The sequence below is a fragment of the Sminthopsis crassicaudata genome, chromosome 1 (genome assembly GCF_048593235.1).
Source record: "Sminthopsis crassicaudata isolate SCR6 chromosome 1, ASM4859323v1, whole genome shotgun sequence".
Taxonomy (NCBI): domain Eukaryota; kingdom Metazoa; phylum Chordata; class Mammalia; order Dasyuromorphia; family Dasyuridae; genus Sminthopsis; species Sminthopsis crassicaudata.
In genome coordinates this window covers 564909298-564927431 of record NC_133617.1, presented here as the reverse complement: position 1 = coordinate 564927431, position 18134 = coordinate 564909298, and the positions used below count along the sequence as shown (strand labels likewise).

Sequence of the window (18134 nt, the reverse complement as noted above, 5' to 3'; positions counted from 1 at the left end):
TAGGCGCATAAAAAGCTTTTGATAAAACACAATATCCATTCCTTTAAAAAATATTGAAGCATAAGAACAAATGGAAATTTTCTCAAAAGCAGTAATATTTATTTCAAACAAGTGGTAATGAAGAGAAACTAGAAACCTCAATAAAATCAAAGGCAAAGAAAAAATGTTTATTATTACCAGAAACTGTGGCAAAAATAGAAAGCATAGCAATATAACATGAAAAAAAAGAAAGTGAAGGAGTAGGATTGGGCAATGAGGAAACAAAACTAACACTTTTTGCAGCTAGCATGATAGAATACTTGAAGAATCATAAAATCAACTGAAAAAAACTAGGTGAAACAATTAACAACTTTAGCAAAGTATAAAGATATAAAGTTAAGCCCACAAAAATCACCAGCATATCAACAAGATCTATCAGAAACAGTCTATCTGCCAAGACAATCTCAGGATCCATATGAAGATAATTATAAAAAAACTTGTGAGATAAAGACAGATGTAAACAAGTGTAGAAATATTAATTGCTCGTGAATGATCAAATCAACAGAATAAAACAGAGAAAAATATAATTCCATCTAAAATAATTTACTTATTCAGTGCCATTATCAATCAAATCACCAGGAAGATGGGTTAGCAGTACCTCAGCACTCAACTATTTCAAATTTGAGACATTTTAAAGAGAAAAATATTTCAGCATTTGCCATATGCTCCATACTTGTCTCACTTGTTGACTGTTAAGTAGTAGGGATGTGAGATTGGCCAGGAATATTGCCCAGTTCCTGCTGCTGCCACTGCTATTGCCCTCAGCCCTAAGCAGTTCCTGCCTAGCAAAGGCAGCCCTATGCAGAATTGTAAGATTGGATCCCACAATGCTAAGGATGCACAAGTCAGGGAGCAGGTCTCAGGGAAGTTCCTGTAGGATGATGTGACTGCAGCATATAATCTCCTGGTTTCCAAAACAGTAGCACTGAAAGGGCTGACATGCTCATCAGGAGGAAGAGCAGCAGCAGTGGGAGGCCAGGAAAAGGCAGCAAAGTACACAAAAGCATAGCTATAGCCTCATAGCCTCTTCCTCCACAATTGAGTCCCTCTGTCTCTCCCCCCTTCCCCTCCCCACCTCACCCTGGGCTCTCCAGCCCCAGCTTAGACTGTGTGGTGTGGGGAGAGATTATAAAAGTCAAGAAGGGAAGTGCTCCAATGGACTGGCTTATTTCTCCATAGCTGGAAGCCCTACTTGCCCAATACCCCAAAGGGGCAGGTGCCACCTGGTACATTAGTACAATGACATCACTACTAAGGTATTTAAGGGCTGGGAGGACTTGAAATAAACGGACTACATCTTTGACCATCCTTGTGGGTCCCTTGCCCTCATCACTCCTCCACTAAGACTAACGACTCATACTGGTCCCAAGATACTCCAGAGAGCTAGTCCAGACAGTATATTTTGGCACCCCAACTTGGGGCTCTAGAAAGCACATTACACATACTCATCCTTTTTGCCACTTATATCTTGCCTTCTGGAACAAATTAATGATGAATACCAAGATACTATTAATGCAATGCTATTGTGAATTGGTCCATCCATTCTGGAGAACAATTTGAAAAATGCCCAAAGGAGTACAAAAGACTGCATACTGTTTGACTCAATAATATCTAAGTTTGTATGCTAAGGATAGAGAAGAAAAAGGAAAAGGATATATATGAAGAATAGTTATAGCTGCTCTTTTTGTGGTGGTGAAGAATTGGAAATGTGGCTAAGAGTACTACCTGGAGTCAGGAAAAACTCAGTTCAAATTTAGTCTCTTACAGTGTGACCCTAAGTAAATCAATTAACCAGTCTGCTTCAGTTTCTTCATTTGTAAAATGGGATTAAAAATAGCATCTATCTCCTAGGTTTGTTGTAAGTATAAAATGTTATATTTATATTTGTAAATCATAGCACAGAGGCTGGCACATAGTAGGCTATGTTTATTGTCCCCTTTCCCATTTATAATTAAAAACAAAATGAGGAAAAACAACATTTACTTAACAGATCATTGCTTAATAGAAAATTGAGTCACATCAGTCATTTCAGAAATGTTTATAAATATCTAGGCATAACTTGTGTCTTGAACTACAGAACCCCAATACCAACCAACTCTTTGTTGACCAATTTGACTGAATGTGCCATTGACATTTCAGAATCAAAAAGCAAAATATTTCTGTTCCCTGGTCTCCTGAGGTAAACATCAAAAAAGAAAACAAATAAACAAAAACAACCACTACCATACAGGCCACTTCAGGAGTTAGGTTCTTCCTTCATCTAAGATCTCCAAACAAAGCCTGGTAAGTATGATGGAGTAGAGAACCTTTTTAAAACCTGGATTAGACCAGACATATGCAGAGAAGTCTTCCAACTATGTAATTCTGATTCTATGATCCTTTCAATCAATAGGATTTCTGACTTGATTCCCTGATTCTTTCCCCTACCTCACCCTCCACCAATATGGAACTTTTCAATTCTTCTGCCATCCACCTCCCACACTCTAATCTTATAATTGTCATCCTCATTTAAATCCTCTTTACCCTTTGTGGGGCTGCCTGTATTAATACACTAAATTTATTTCCCCAAATCTACCTTGTTCGCCCTCAAAAAACAACAACAACAACAAAAAAAAAAACTCCTTTGTCTTCTATTTATTTCTGGGTACAAACTCCTCAGTCAAGCATATAAATTTCTCCATAATCTGACTCCAACCAAACTTTCCAAATTTATTTCAAAACAATACTCTATATTCTAGCCAGACTGACCTATCTAATATCTTCATGACCTACTATTCATGCTGTTTTGCATCCTTTCTTCAGACATCTACAAACAATCTCCTCATTTTCATTTCCTAATCATGGTAGAATTGTAATTTCTATTGTCTTCTTTTTAGAATTCTTTTCTTGATACCTAAACCTGGTAGATCGAAAACTGAGAAAGAAAATTATAGACCAATCTCCTTAATGAATATTGATGCTAAAATCTTAAATAAGATATTAGCAAAAAGACTTCAGAAAATCATCTCCAAGATAATACACTATGATCAAGTAGGATTTATTCCAGGAATGCAGGGCTGGTTTAATATTAGGAAAACTATTAATATAATTGACCATATTAATAATCAAATTAATAAGAACCATATGATCATCTCAATAGATGCAGAAAAAGCATTTGACAAAATCCAACATCCATTCCTACTAAAAACTCTTGAGAGTATAGGAATAAATGGATTATTCCTTAGAATAATCAGGAGTATATATTTAAGACCGTCAGTAAGCATAATATGCAATAGAAATAAACTGCAACCTTTCCCAGTAAGATCAGGAGTGAAACAAGGTTGCCTACTATCACCATTACTATTCAATATAGTACTAGAAACGCTAGCCTCGGCAATAAGAGCCGAGAAAGAGATTCAAGGAATTAGAGTAGGAAATGAGGAAATTAAACTATCACTTTTTGCAGATGACATGATGGTATACTTAGAGAACCCCAAAGACTCTGCTAAAAAGCTACTAGAAATAATTCAAAATTTCAGCAAAGTGGCAGGATACAAAATAAATCCACATAAATCCTCGGCATTTTTATATATCACTAACAAAATGCAACAGCAAGAGATACAAAGAGAAATTCCATTCCAAACAAATGTTGAGAGTATAAAATATTTGGGAATCCATCTACCAAAGAAAAGTCAGGAATTATATGAGAAAAATTACAAAACACTTGCCACAAAAATAAAATCAGATTTAAATAATTGGAAAGACATTCAGTGCTCTTGGATAGGCCGAGCGAATATAATAAAGATGACAATACTCCCCAAACTAATCTATTTATTTAGTGCTATACCAATCAGACTCCCAAGAAACTATTTTAATGACCTAGAAAAAATAACAACAAAATTCATATGGAAGAATAAAAGGTCAAGAATTGCAAGGGAACTAATGAAAAAAAACTCAGAGGAAGGTGGTCTAAGTGTACCTGATCTAAAGCTATATTATATAGCAGCAGTCACCAAAACCATTTGGTATTGGCTAAGAAATAGACCGGTAGATCAGTGGAACAGATTAGATACAAAGGACAAAAAAGGGTACATCTATAGCAATCTAATCTTTGACAAACCCAAAGATTCCAACATTAGGGATAAAAATTCATTATTCGGAAAAAACTGTTGGGAAAACTGGAAATTAGTATGGCAGAAATTAGATATGGATCCACACTTAACACCATATACCAAGATAAGATCAAAATGGGTCCATGATTTAGGCATAAAGAGGGAGATAATAAATAGATTAGAGGAACAGAGGATAATCTACCTCTCAGACTTGTGGAGGAGGAAGGAATTTATGACCAGAGGAGAACTAGAGATCATTATTGATCACAAAATAGAAGATTTTGATTACATCAAACTAAAAAGTTTCTGTACAAATAATACTAATGCAAACAAGATTAGAAGGGAAGTAACAAATTGGGAAAATATTTTTAAAAACAAAGGTTCTGACAAAGGTCTCATTTCCAAAATATATAGAGAACTGACCGTAATTTATAAGAAACCGAACCATTCTCCAATTGATAAATGGTCAAAGGATATGAACAGACAATTCTCAGAGGAAGAAATTGAAACTATATCCACTCACATGAAAGAGTGTTCCAAATCACTACTGATCAGAGAAATGCAAATTAAGACCACTCTGAGATACCACTACACACCTGTCAGATTGGCTAAGATGACAGGAACAAATAATGACAAATGTTGGAGGGGATGTGGGGAAATTGGGACACTAATACATTGCTGGTGGAGTTGTGAAAGAATCCAGCCATTCTGGAGAGCAATCTGGAATTATGCCCAAAAAGTTATCAAACTGTGCATACCCTTTGACCCAGCAGCGCTACTACTGGGATTATATCCCAAAGAAATACTAAAGAGCGGAAAGAGACATATATGTGCCAAAATGTTTGTGGCAGCTCTTTTTGTTGTAGCTAGAAACTGGAAGATGAATGGATGTCCATCAGTTGGAGAATGGTTGGGTAAATTGTGGTATATGAAGGTTATGGAATATTATTGCTCGGTAAGAAATGACCAGCAGGAGGAATATAGAGAGGCCTGGAGAGACTTAAATCAACTGATGCTGAGTGAAATGAGCAGAACCAGAAGATCACTGTACACTTCAACAACAATACTGTATGAGGATGTATTCTGATGGAAGTGGAAATCTTCAACATAAAGAAGATCCAACTCACTTCCAGTTGATCAATGATGGACAGGGGTAGCTGCACCCAGAGAAGAAACACTGGGAGGGGAATCAAAATTGTTAGCACTAATATCTGTCTGCCCAGGTTACATGTACCTTCGGATTCTATTGTTTATTGTGCAACAAGAAAATGATATTCGCACACATGTATTGTACCTAGACTATATTGTAACACATGTAAAATGTATGGTATTGCCTGTCGTCGGGGGGAGGGAATAGAGGGAGGGGGGGTAATTTGGAAAAATGAATACAAGGGATAATATTATAAAATATATATATATATATATAATAAAAATATATATATATAAAAAAAAAAAAAAAAAAAGAATTCTTTTCTTCAGGACTCAGCCTACATATGGCCTCCTCAATGAAGCCTTCCCAGATCTTCCCAAATTGCTAATGCCTTCTTTCCACATTACCTTTTATTTACTTCTCTGCACACACACCTTGTCTCCTAATTTCATTTAAGATCCTTTAATTAGAGAATTTTCATGATTTGTCTTTGTAAGACCTTGCAAATAGAAGTTTTCTCAATAGAACCAAATAGATATGGAATAGGAAATACATAACTTCTTTCTATTTTTCCTCTTATGGAAAAAGGAAATGATGAGATTTTATTTTATTTTTTTTTATTATTATTATAACTTTTTATTGACAGAACATATGCCTGGGTAATTTTTTACAACATTATCGCTCACACTCACTTCTGTTCCGACTTTTCCCTTCCCTCCCTCCATCTCCTCCCCTAGATGGCAAGCAGTCTTATACATGTTAAATATGTTACAGTATATCCTAGATACAATATATGTGTGCAGAATCAAACAGTTCTCTTGTTGCACAGGGAGAATTGGATTTAGAAAGTAAAAATATCCTGGGAAGAAAAGCAAAAGTGCAAACAGTTAACACTCATTTCCCAGTATTCCTTTTCTGGGTGTGGCTGATTCTGTCCATCATTGATCAAATGGAACTGAATTACATCTTCTCTTTGTCGAAGATATCTACTTCCATCAGAATACATCTTTATATTGTATTGTTGTTGAAGTTTATAATGATCTCCTGTTCTGCTCATTTCACTTAGCAAGTGATGAGATTTTAGGCAAATATTTTTATCAACACAATATAAAAACTTGTAAAACTTGATATAAGTCAAGTTTTTCATTAAGGTTTCCCCCCTCCCCATAAAAACCACTAAATCTTTAACCAAGTTTTTGTCTTTTCTTTCCATAAACTCTTCAAACTTTCTTACATAAAAAAGTTTTAGCAATTATTTTTAAAACAATTTTCCCCAATTATATACTATTTCCTACAGCTCAAATGTCATAGGATTTCTAAGACTTCTGAACTGATTTACTGTATTGTTGCCAATTATGTTTCACATATTAGTTAATACAACAAAATACCAGAGCAACTAGGTGGGGCAGTGGATAAAGCACCAGCTCTGAAGTCAGAAGAACCTGAGTTCAAATTTTATCTCAGACACTTAACACTTCCTGGCTGTGTGACCCTGGGCAAGTCACTTAACCCCAATTGCTTCAAAAAACAAAAACAAAAACAAAAAAAAAAAAAAAAAAACCACTACAGGTATTAATTTAAGAAGTTCTAATCATTTGTTATTTCAGAGAAACTAAACTTTATTATATCATTTGCTATAAAAATGTCATTTTCCATAGTTTCTATGTTTTACATAAACATAAACTTAGGATAACATTATTTTTAATTATGTTAAGGAATTATGTTATGAAAATAAGAAGAGTAAAACAAAAATTTTAATGATCTTTTATAATATAACTTTAAATGTTTATATGATTATGCATTTAGCTGAGTAGAGATGTACTGAAGATTCTCAAGTCCTTATGAACTCAAGTCTCAAAATCTCACAGCCATATGGGTCATTGATCAAGTAGCCATGATGATATTAATACCATCAAGACAATAACTTGACCAAGGAGATGGTTTCTTTCTGGATTCTTTTGATAGCTGGGGCTAAGGAAAGTTATTTATGAAATAACTCATAAGTACCAAGAAGGATAAAACAATGAGGCAAGTTAGGTTTCAACCTTTTTATAACTAACCTGAGGCCCCGAATAGCATGGAAAAGTTATTTTCCAAAGGTTACAATGTATCAAAATAATAAAAGAAAATATTTGGTAATACCAGAAATAATTTACTAAAACAAAACAAACACTGAATCTGGGGGATAGAAGGAGGAAGATCTCAAAACTTTGAAAACTGTATAAACCTCAATGGAGTTGTTATATTTCTTTAAACTAGTTTTCCTTATTTGGGCATACCAATTCAAACAAAGAATAGATCTATTACCATTAGAAGGAATATCCCTATGTATACTTGGGACTTACCCCCCTCAATTATCAATGCTCTAAATAAAGTGAGAGAAGAAAAAAATTGAATATAGCTCAATGGTTTTACTCTTTAATTTCAAGATTGTTTAAGATTATTGTTGAAATGTTGAAAGAGACTTCTGGAGAAAATATTCAAAAGGATTTCTATATCCCCTCAATTCATTTTCAGTAAATCTCAAGCCTAGAAACGAAGATGAATGTTAAAAAGATTTTTGCACTTCAATTTCTGACTTTTAAAATTATAACTATAGACAAAACTGTTAGTCAACAAATATTTATTAAGTGTTTCCTTGGAGCTAGTACCTATCCTAATTGAACATGCTGGAGGAAAGATATTCCAGAGTCCTCTTCACCAAAACTGGGTACAGGATCAGGTGCCATTTGGCAGCCAATGAGTCTCAGGGTAAAAAGGAGAGGTTTTAACTCTCTGGAGAGACAGGATCCACCCTGTGAAAGGATCAGAGTATATAGACTAGAAAGGCAGTGAACAGATTTCTTCCCTACCTAGATCATACCATATTAGAAGCAAACTGAGTGGTGAAAGCAGCAGAAGAAAGGCCATAAGACAGAAACAAAAGCAAGTATTCGTCCCACTAAGAGGTGAACAAAGCTCAATTCTATCATGTCCAAAGCCAAGAAGTAAAACGGAAAAACAAGCAATCACACACACACACACACACACACACACACACACACACACACACACACACACACACAACAACCAAAAAAATCATTGAAGATGAAAAACTCAACTGGGAAGCAAGTTCAAGACATACACAATAAGACAATAACTGGAAAATATCTACAACGGAAAACCTCAAAGAAAATTACAGTTTGGGCACAAGTCCAAAGAGAATTCTTATAAGGGCTAAATAGATTTATTTAAAAAAAAAAAAAAAAAAGCCAAAAAATTGATCAAAAACAAATAATAGTGCTAGAGGAGAAACTGGGGAAAGAAATGAGAGCTACATAAAAATCAGATCTCCTAACATCCAATTTAGTGGATGAAAGTAAAACTAAAAATTCACCCCAGATATTACAGATATTTTTGGTAAACTAGAAAATGAGGTACAGAAAGTAAAAGCAGAAGGTAATATAAGGTGGTAGGAACAATGTAATAGCCATTATATTAGTTTTCTTGGGAATCAATTAGAAAGGAACAAAAAGATTCAATAGCATACATGTCTACTGGGCCAAATTTTCCCAAATAAAAAAGGAAAAGTGATCCAGTGTTACAGTTTGTAAATAAAAAATGGAAGCACTAAATTATTGCTCTTCCAAGTTGGAAAGTCATACAGACATTGACGGATGTGTATGTGTATGTGTCAAAGCTTATGGAAATAAAGGGAAATGAAAGTGTTGGGAGCAGCAACCAACTGTAGCAAGCAGCTAGAAGGTTGAGAAGATAAATACTTATTAGTTGAAAAAAAAAAAAGTAAAAGAAAAGTTATATTTTTTTTAAAAAGAAAACAAAATCTGTCATATCCAAGAACTTATAGCATGCATTTTCAGTACTTGTCTCAGGTTTTATAAAAGAAGAAATGAGTAAATATTTCCTACTTAGAGATCTTCTTGAATAAATAAAAAGATCATAATGAAATAATCTCAAAGTATACATTTTCCCACATAATGAAAAATACTCATAAGTAGCATGCAATTAATATTTAAGGTCAGAGTTTCTCCTCAATTTCACACACACACACAAAAAAGCTCATAATATAGTTAAATACAATTTACTCTAGATCATTCTTAACCTCACTGTACATATTATCCAAGTTTTTAATTGTTATTACTAATATATTGATATTTATTGACATAGAGAAGTAATACGGCACATGAGTAGAGAACTGAACTCAAAGTAACTCAAATAAAAGAGGTATGGGTTCAATTCTGATCTCTGACACCTATTAGTTGTGCAACCCTAGGCAAATTAACTGAACAATTTTTCATCTATAAAATAGGGATGAGAGTAAAAGCATCACCTATCTTAATATAAATTAATATGAAATTCAAGATTACATAAACATTTTACAACCTTCAATATACTACAGCTAAGTTAGTTACTATCATCTTTATAATTTCTAAGTCTTACATATAATAAAGTCAAAAGCCAAATTACATGTCTCTAAGAGAATTAATGTAAACTCACTCTTAAAATCACACAAGATCTGGAAATGAAGAAGAAACTTTAATAAGCCAAAAGAGTCACAATTGATCGATTTAGGAAAGAAAAAAGGAATAATGATTAGTACCTCATGGCAGTTTACTTAAGTTTAATGTTTATAGATTACATCTAGAAAGATCTGAGTAGAATCTGGGCAATGAAATATCATGAAATATCTCCAACATGTACAATGTGAGTTTTTACTCACATTTATTTACTCATTTATTTACTTATAGTGTAGATAGATTCCAGATCATGTGACCAACAATATCAAAAAAATTATGTAGTTTTCATTAACTCTCAACAATTTACAGATGTCAGCTCTTTGACAAAATAAAATCCTTATGAATTAACAGCAGAAAAGAAAACACTAGTTCTTTACACACTCAACACCTCCTTTCAAAAAATCTTCCACAATCTAGCAAGGAATACAACCAGGCACACTGTGTTCTGGGATCCATTTAGCAAATTTTCTTGCTGCTAGTTGCTACAAAGTACACCCTATTCCTGACGTTATATTATCTTTCTATAGCAACAAGGAACAGATTTCAACTTGGCCCTTGCAGAGAGGGAGATATAGGCAGCAGCTAGTTAGTTGTAAGTAATGTTTAGTCAGAAAATTACAGAACTGAGGTAACTGGAGCCACAGAGCAAACAGAGGGTTACCAGCATAGAAGCATGTGGAGCTACACCAAGTCTTCAAGGAGAAAAGACTAAAATCCAATAGACCAGTTGACATTGCCCTTCTTTTCCTCCCTGGCATCATTGGAACCAGAGATTTGCTCAGTGTGGGAGTAATGAGGTACTAGGGTGATAACTCAAAAGTATACGGGGTTAATCAAGTGTCACAAATTGTCCTAAAAAATTTTGAAGGCTTAGACATCCTACAAACCAAGGGGCAAAGATTTTATTTTGCAACTAAAAGCAAGCTAAATCTATAAGGAAAAGAGGTTTTAGCAATTAACAAAGGGGAAGATAAGTTCTCTAGCAGAAGGAAGTTGCCATTGAGAAGACTCCAAGAGGTAAAATTAGGCCAGACTAGTGACTGGAGGGCTAAATGCACAGTGAATTTAGTGATTACCATTATGAACAGATCTTTTATAAGGGGAATATATCCTCAGATGGTTAACATGCTATGTCTTAGATAATAAAGACTTCAATATCCATATAAAGGTAGTAATTTAAATGATTCTCAGCAAAATGTAAAAGCACACCAGGACCAAATTATTTTTATTTATGCAAATTCGAGAAGACAAAAAGGTCAATAAAGTTATTTCTATTATTAACTAACCAGATATTAAAACAACCTTTAAAAAAAAAAGGATACAAATCATGTGACATATTATAATACATAAGATATGAGATTCCAGCAACAACCAAAATATTGAGCTACTAAAATATAAATGCTTGCTAAAGCATGTATTTCCTTATTGAAAGCTATAAACAATCTTTCTCCAGTTTTAAGAAGGTGAAAGTTATTATAATTTAGGATCTTAATAAAATACCATCCACTTTGAGATTAGAGAAATTACAAACATTTCCAACAGAAGAATAATAGGGTGAAAGCACTGAAAAAAATTTATTTGATCCCTGTATTTCGAATATATCAATAATGCTGCCAAAATAATATTTTAACTCCTTATTAGACTCTTGAAATTACTGGTAGTATTCCTTTCAGATATATTAAACATCTCTGTCCTTCTGAGGTACCTAAGTAATTCAATAGATAAGAGTGCTTGTTGTTTAGTCACATTTGACTCTTCATGATTTCATTTAGTTTCCTTGGCAAAAATACTGGAGTAGGATGCTATTTACTTCTCCAATTTATTTTACTTATGAGAAAAGTAAAATAAACAGGATTACAGAGCTAATAAATATCTAAGGCCAGATTTGAACTCAAGTCTTCCTGACTCCAAGCCCTGCACTCTATCCACTGTGACAGCAGGAGGTAGCAAGCAGGTAGAAGGTAGATAAGATAAATGCTTGTTAGTTTTAAAAAAAGTAAAACAAAAGTTATATTTTTTTAAAAAAGAAAAGAAAACAAAGTCCAAGGACTAATAGAATGTGTTTTCAGTACTTGTTCCAAGTTTTATAAAAGAAGAAATGAGTAAATATTTCCTACTTAGAAATCTTCTTGAATAAATAAAAAAGATCATAATGAAAAAAGTCTCAAAGAATATATTTTTCCACGTAAAAAATACTCATAAGCAGCATGCAATCAATATTCAAGGCCAGTATTTCTCCTCAATTTCACAGCAAAAAAAAAAAAAAAATTTCACAGCAGTGACACCCAGCTGGACAAAGTGCTTGACCTGAGTTCAAATCCTACCTTGGATATTTATTAGCTGTGCTATCCTGGAAAAGTCACAAACTCTATTTGCCTACCTTTCCTCAACTACAAAATGGTAAAAAAAACAGCACATACTTCCTTAAGAGTTATTAGACAATCACAGGGCATTACACATAATAGGCACTACATAAATGCTTATTCTCTTCCTTTTCCATTCTAATACAACTTCTGCCCTAGTTTAAGCTCTAAACATGTATTGCAAAAGTCTCTTAATTGGTATTTCTGCAACCAATTCCTCTCTCTAATACCTCCCTCCACAGAAGGGTCATTTTGATCTTCCTAAAACACAAAGATCTGACAGTATCATTACCCTACTTTAAAAGCTTAGGTAGTTCCCTAAAGATTCTACCATCAAACTTAATAATTTACATTTAGCTTACCATAACCTAACTCACACCTACCTTTTATTTCATATTATTTCACTTAAAGTAGTCTTTGTTCTAACACCGATTTGCTAGCTGTTCCCTACACATTTCTCACTTAATTTTTTGTACAATTTGTCTATATGGAACTTGCTTTATTTCCACCTCTCCTGTGCCACTGTTTTAAATAAGGCTTTTCTTAATTTTTTTATCCCCTGTTAGTAGCCTCTATCTCTTGAAAATACTTTTTATTATTTTTTATTTACTTAACTGTATGCATGATATAATTTCCCATTAGACTTGGACAGGTAAGGACAGTTCCATTTTTAGTTTTTAAATGCCCTCTGTATATCGCATGTTATGGCTATTGTTCAGTCATTTCAATTGTGTGTGACTATTCATGTTCCATTTGGTTTTTTGTTTTGTTTTTTTGGTAAAGATACTGAAGGATCTGAACTGCGGAAGTTGAGTCTTCCTGACTCCAGGAATGGCACTCTTAGCCACTGTGCAACCTAGTTGCTTTGTACACAATAGTCAATAGATGTTTCTTGGATTTAATTACATTAATGTAAAAAAATTAGTTACATATACCATATGCTCAATGAAGAAATCATGTGTGTATGTATACACATAAACACACGCAGCTAAATGTGTTAAACAATTTAACAACACTATACTAAGAATAGAGCAAACTTACTTCACATAAAAATAACTGCTAATAATTAAAAAATAAAAAGCAATGGCCTAAACATGCAATAATTATGTCTGTGGCCAAAAATCTGAATATTATTGCCTCAACTAAGTATAATAAGTTAAATATAATATGTTATCTATGTTAAGATATCGTTGGAAAAATGATGGGGTTTTTTCCATAGGAAGTTTTTGTAGCTATCACTTTGAAATCTTAAAAAAAATCTAAAACGGAAACTAGTGATGTTTGACTTCAGACAAAAAGGGATAAAAAGAAAAAAGACGATATGATAGAATGCTTATCAATACACAATCTATTATGCCAGTTATATTTTGTCACTTTTTAAGGTATTCAAATTAATGCTTTGTATAGTTTTTTAAAGGAATCGCGTTTGAAATATAAAAACGAACTAGTATCAAAATACTATTTGTACCTCAGCAATATAATGGAAATATATGGATCTCTTGGCTATAGATCAAAAGTTTCACTAATTGCTGACTGCTTTGGCTAACAGGTCTTATCTTGATTAGAAGCTACTTGTAATCATGAATGAAATTGGTATCTCAATAATATATTTGAAATTTACTAATATACTACATTTCACATAAAAGAATCAATCTCAGTCTACTCTATATGTAAACACTGTGATCAAAGGATAAAGCTTTAAACAAGAGTATAACAGCTAAATTTGCAGATTTCTGTTAACTTTAGATAGAATCTACTTGTAATACTGTATGTATTGTACTACTTTCCATATGTCCAAAATAAGCAGATATACTATATAAGCAGTGCATGGAAAAAACCAAAATTTTAAATAGAAAAACCTATTGGATTTATATTTCATTCTTTCATATTTATAAAGCTAAATATTATAATTGATAACCACAATTATTATATATTTAACAAAATAAAACTAAAATTTCAGCTTTCCTCTATAAATTTTGAAAAGTTAAAAAGGCAAGATGAGAAAATATAATAAAATATTAGCACAATCAAAATGTTGAGTTAGATATATTTTGATGGATATTAAATTGATTGTCAGGACTTAAATATGGATTTTAGATAAATCTACCAAGAGCAATGGGTTGTATACTTTCAACTCTACCACTGATTGTGCCCTTGAATGAATACTTTATCTTTGCATTTTCTTTTGCTGTGAGTTAGCAGACTGAATTATATGATTTCAAACTTTTCAACAATAAATATTATATAATTTTAAGAACTAAATGAATTTATGAACTATCTTAGAGAATCATGTGCCATTACTGAAAGTGAATTGTTTTTTTTTTCTTTCCTCCACTGATTCTTTTTAAAAAGATGAAATTTTATTTCTGTCAATATAGAGAATCTCATAAATCAATCAAATAACATTCATTAAGCCCCTACTATGTATCAGGAATTGTTCTAAGCACTAAGAATAAAAAAGGAGGCAAAAAATAGTCCCTGCCCTAAAGAACACACAATCTAATGGATACAATATACAAAGAAATATATGTACATAAAGTGATCTTATATACAGAATAAACACAAAATAAAAGAAGGAATTAAATAGAATTGAAAAGGTTAAAGGAAGTCTTCTGGTAGGTGAGATTTTGCTTTTCAGTCATTTTAGTCATGATGGACACTTCAATTTGGGGTTTTCTTGCAAAAATACTAGAGTGGTTTGCCATATCTTCTATCTCATTTTATAGATGAGGAAAGAGAGGCAAACAAGAGTGACTTATGTATGATCACAAAGCTAGTAAAAAATATGTAAGGTCAGATTTTTTGAACTCACAAAAATGAGTTTCCTTGACTCCAGGCTTAGCACTTTTAGCCACTGTGCCACCTAGCTATTGGGATTTTAGTGTTAATGTTAAGGGAGCCAGAAAGGTCATTAGTCAGAGTGGAAGAGGGAGAACATTCTGGGCACTGGGCCAGCCAGAAAAAATTCTGGAGCAGAGAGAGTGCCTTGTTTGTGGAGCAGTCAGGTGGCCAGAATGTCACTGGATCAAAGAGTACATATTGGAGTGTAAAAAGACTAGAAAGGTAGGTTATGAAGGGCTTTGAAAGTCAAATAAAATATATTTGCTCCTGGGAACAATAGGAAATCACTGAGATTTATTGTTAAGGACCACACCTAAGTGGGAAACCTAAAAAGCCTATAAAGGGTTAAAGAGGACTGTACCATTAAGGGGCAAATTGGTTCTCTGAAAGCCCCCACAATTGTGAAAAATACACTTGAAAGAATAACAAATTAGCCTTAGTAGAGGCTAGATGTTGCTTGTGAATTTGTAAAGGCATGTTGCTTGTGAATTTGGAATGAAATAAATTGGAGGCAAGAGGGAAGAGGAGAGAGGTCAGAGAATAAAGGTCAGAAGATGCAACTGCCTCTCAGTCTCCTTGTATTGTTATCCTCTCACAAGAAAGGATCTATTCTGATGGTCAGAATTAGATCCCCAGCAGCCACTAGCAGTTGGCTCCCGTAAAACTTTATGGGAGGGGATGTAGGATTGTGGGGCTGTGTATATGGGAAGGTGAAGGGAATGGAAGGCAACTGAAAGTAACTAGTTATGTTTTGGATATAGTGAGTTTAAGATGTCCATTGGAGATCCCAGTTTAAGATGCATTTGAATTGCATTCGAAGATGTAAAATTGGAGTTCACTGTATTATGATAACGGAGAAGCAATCTTATGATTCCAAATGTGATGTCAGAGCACAAAAATCTAGCAAATTCTATCTGGTTTTTGGAAGGCCCTATCAATGGTGTGTGTAAGAGGCTTTAGATTGGCAACAGCAGAGTCTGAAGATCATTTTAAGGACCAAGAGGTTCATCCTAACCATTCTTTAGTCTTAGCAACTCATAAAACAAAGAAAAATATAAAATACCCCTCATTGCTGTGCAACCTCACTTCAATTTTGAGTAATATCTAGAAACAGTAATTTAACTGTGGATACTTTAAATGTTAAATCATTAATGACCAAATAAACTAAGAACTAAATTGTATCAATCATGATACCTGTTGCAAATGAATTAAAACAAAAGGATATTTATTGCAGCCTAATGGAAAGATAACTCACAAATTCTTTTTGTAAAGACAAATAAAGGTGGAAAATTAGAATTCTTGTGTCAAGAAACAAAAAACATTTCATGGGGAATCAAAATGATTACATTACAGTAACTCTAGGAACAATGAATGGAAGCTATGAGAACTTTTGGGTTTCCTTCAGTCCTGGACCAACCCAAAATCTTTTTGTTTTGGGACACAATATCCAGGACTTGTTTTGCATACCCTCAAGCATGTGTGATCTGGGGTTCCAATTTTATTTCATCTTTACATTTAAATTTATTTCAATCAAGATTGATCAACTTTGTAAATAGGATTCATGTTCAGATAACCTTGTCAAAATCCTATCTTATAAATTAGAGTAGGAAATGAGGAAATTAAACTATCACTTTTTGCAGATGACATGATGGTATACTTAGAGAACCCCAAAGACTCTGCTAAAAAGCTACTAGAAATAATTCAAAATTTCAGCAAAGTGGCAGGATACAAAATAAATCCACATAAATCCTCGGCATTTTTATATATCACTAACAAAATGCAACAGCAAGAGATACAAAGAGAAATTCCATTCCAAACAAATGTTGAGAGTATAAAATATTTGGGAATCCATCTACCAAAGAAAAGTCAGGAATTATATGAGAAAAATTACAAAACACTTGCCACAAAAATAAAATCAGATTTAAATAATTGGAAAGACATTCAGTGCTCTTGGATAGGCCGAGCGAATATAATAAAGATGACAATACTCCCCAAACTAATCTATTTATTTAGTGCTATACCAATCAGACTCCCAAGAAACTATTTTAATGACCTAGAAAAAATAACAACAAAATTCATATGGAAGAATAAAAGGTCAAGAATTGCAAGGGAACTAATGAAAAAAAACTCAGAGGAAGGTGGTCTAAGTGTACCTGATCTAAAGCTATATTATATAGCAGCAGTCACCAAAACCATTTGGTATTGGCTAAGAAATAGACCGGTAGATCAGTGGAACAGATTAGATACAAAGGACAAAAAAGGGTACATCTATAGCAATCTAATCTTTGACAAACCCAAAGATTCCAACATTAGGGATAAAAATTCATTATTCGGAAAAAACTGTTGGGAAAACTGGAAATTAGTATGGCAGAAATTAGATATGGATCCACACTTAACACCATATACCAAGATAAGATCAAAATGGGTCCATGATTTAGGCATAAAGAGGGAGATAATAAATAGATTAGAGGAACAGAGGATAATCTACCTCTCAGACTTGTGGAGGAGGAAGGAATTTATGACCAGAGGAGAACTAGAGATCATTATTGATCACAAAATAGAAGATTTTGATTACATCAAACTAAAAAGTTTCTGTACAAATAATACTAATGCAAACAAGATTAGAAGGGAAGTAACAAATTGGGAAAATATTTTTAAAAACAAAGGTTCTGACAAAGGTCTCATTTCCAAAATATATAGAGAACTGACCATAATTTATAAGAAACCGAACCATTCTCCAATTGATAAATGGTCAAGGGATATGAACAGACAATTCTCAGAGGAAGAAATTGAAACTATATCCACTCACATGAAAGAGTGTTCCAAATCACTACTGATCAGAGAAATGCAAATTAAGACCACTCTGAGATACCACTACACACCTGTCAGATTGGCTAAGATGACAGGAACAAATAATGACAAATGTTGGAGGGGATGTGGGGAAATTGGGACACTAATACATTGCTGGTGGAGTTGCGAAAGAATCCAGCCATTCTGGAGAGCAATCTGGAATTATGCCCAAAAAGTTATCAAACTGTGCATACCCTTTGACCCAGCAGCGCTACTACTGGGATTATATCCCAAAGAAATACTAAAGAGCGGAAAGAGACATATATGTGCCAAAATGTTTGTG

General features: G+C 33.5%; 1 protein-coding gene across 1 annotated transcript in view; it reads right to left on the bottom strand.

Moving 5' to 3' along the window:
• The window catches only part of TMEM161B (transmembrane protein 161B), a 95626-nt gene that overhangs the window by 51546 nt on the left and 25946 nt on the right, over window positions 1–18134 (bottom strand). The window lies entirely within an intron of this gene.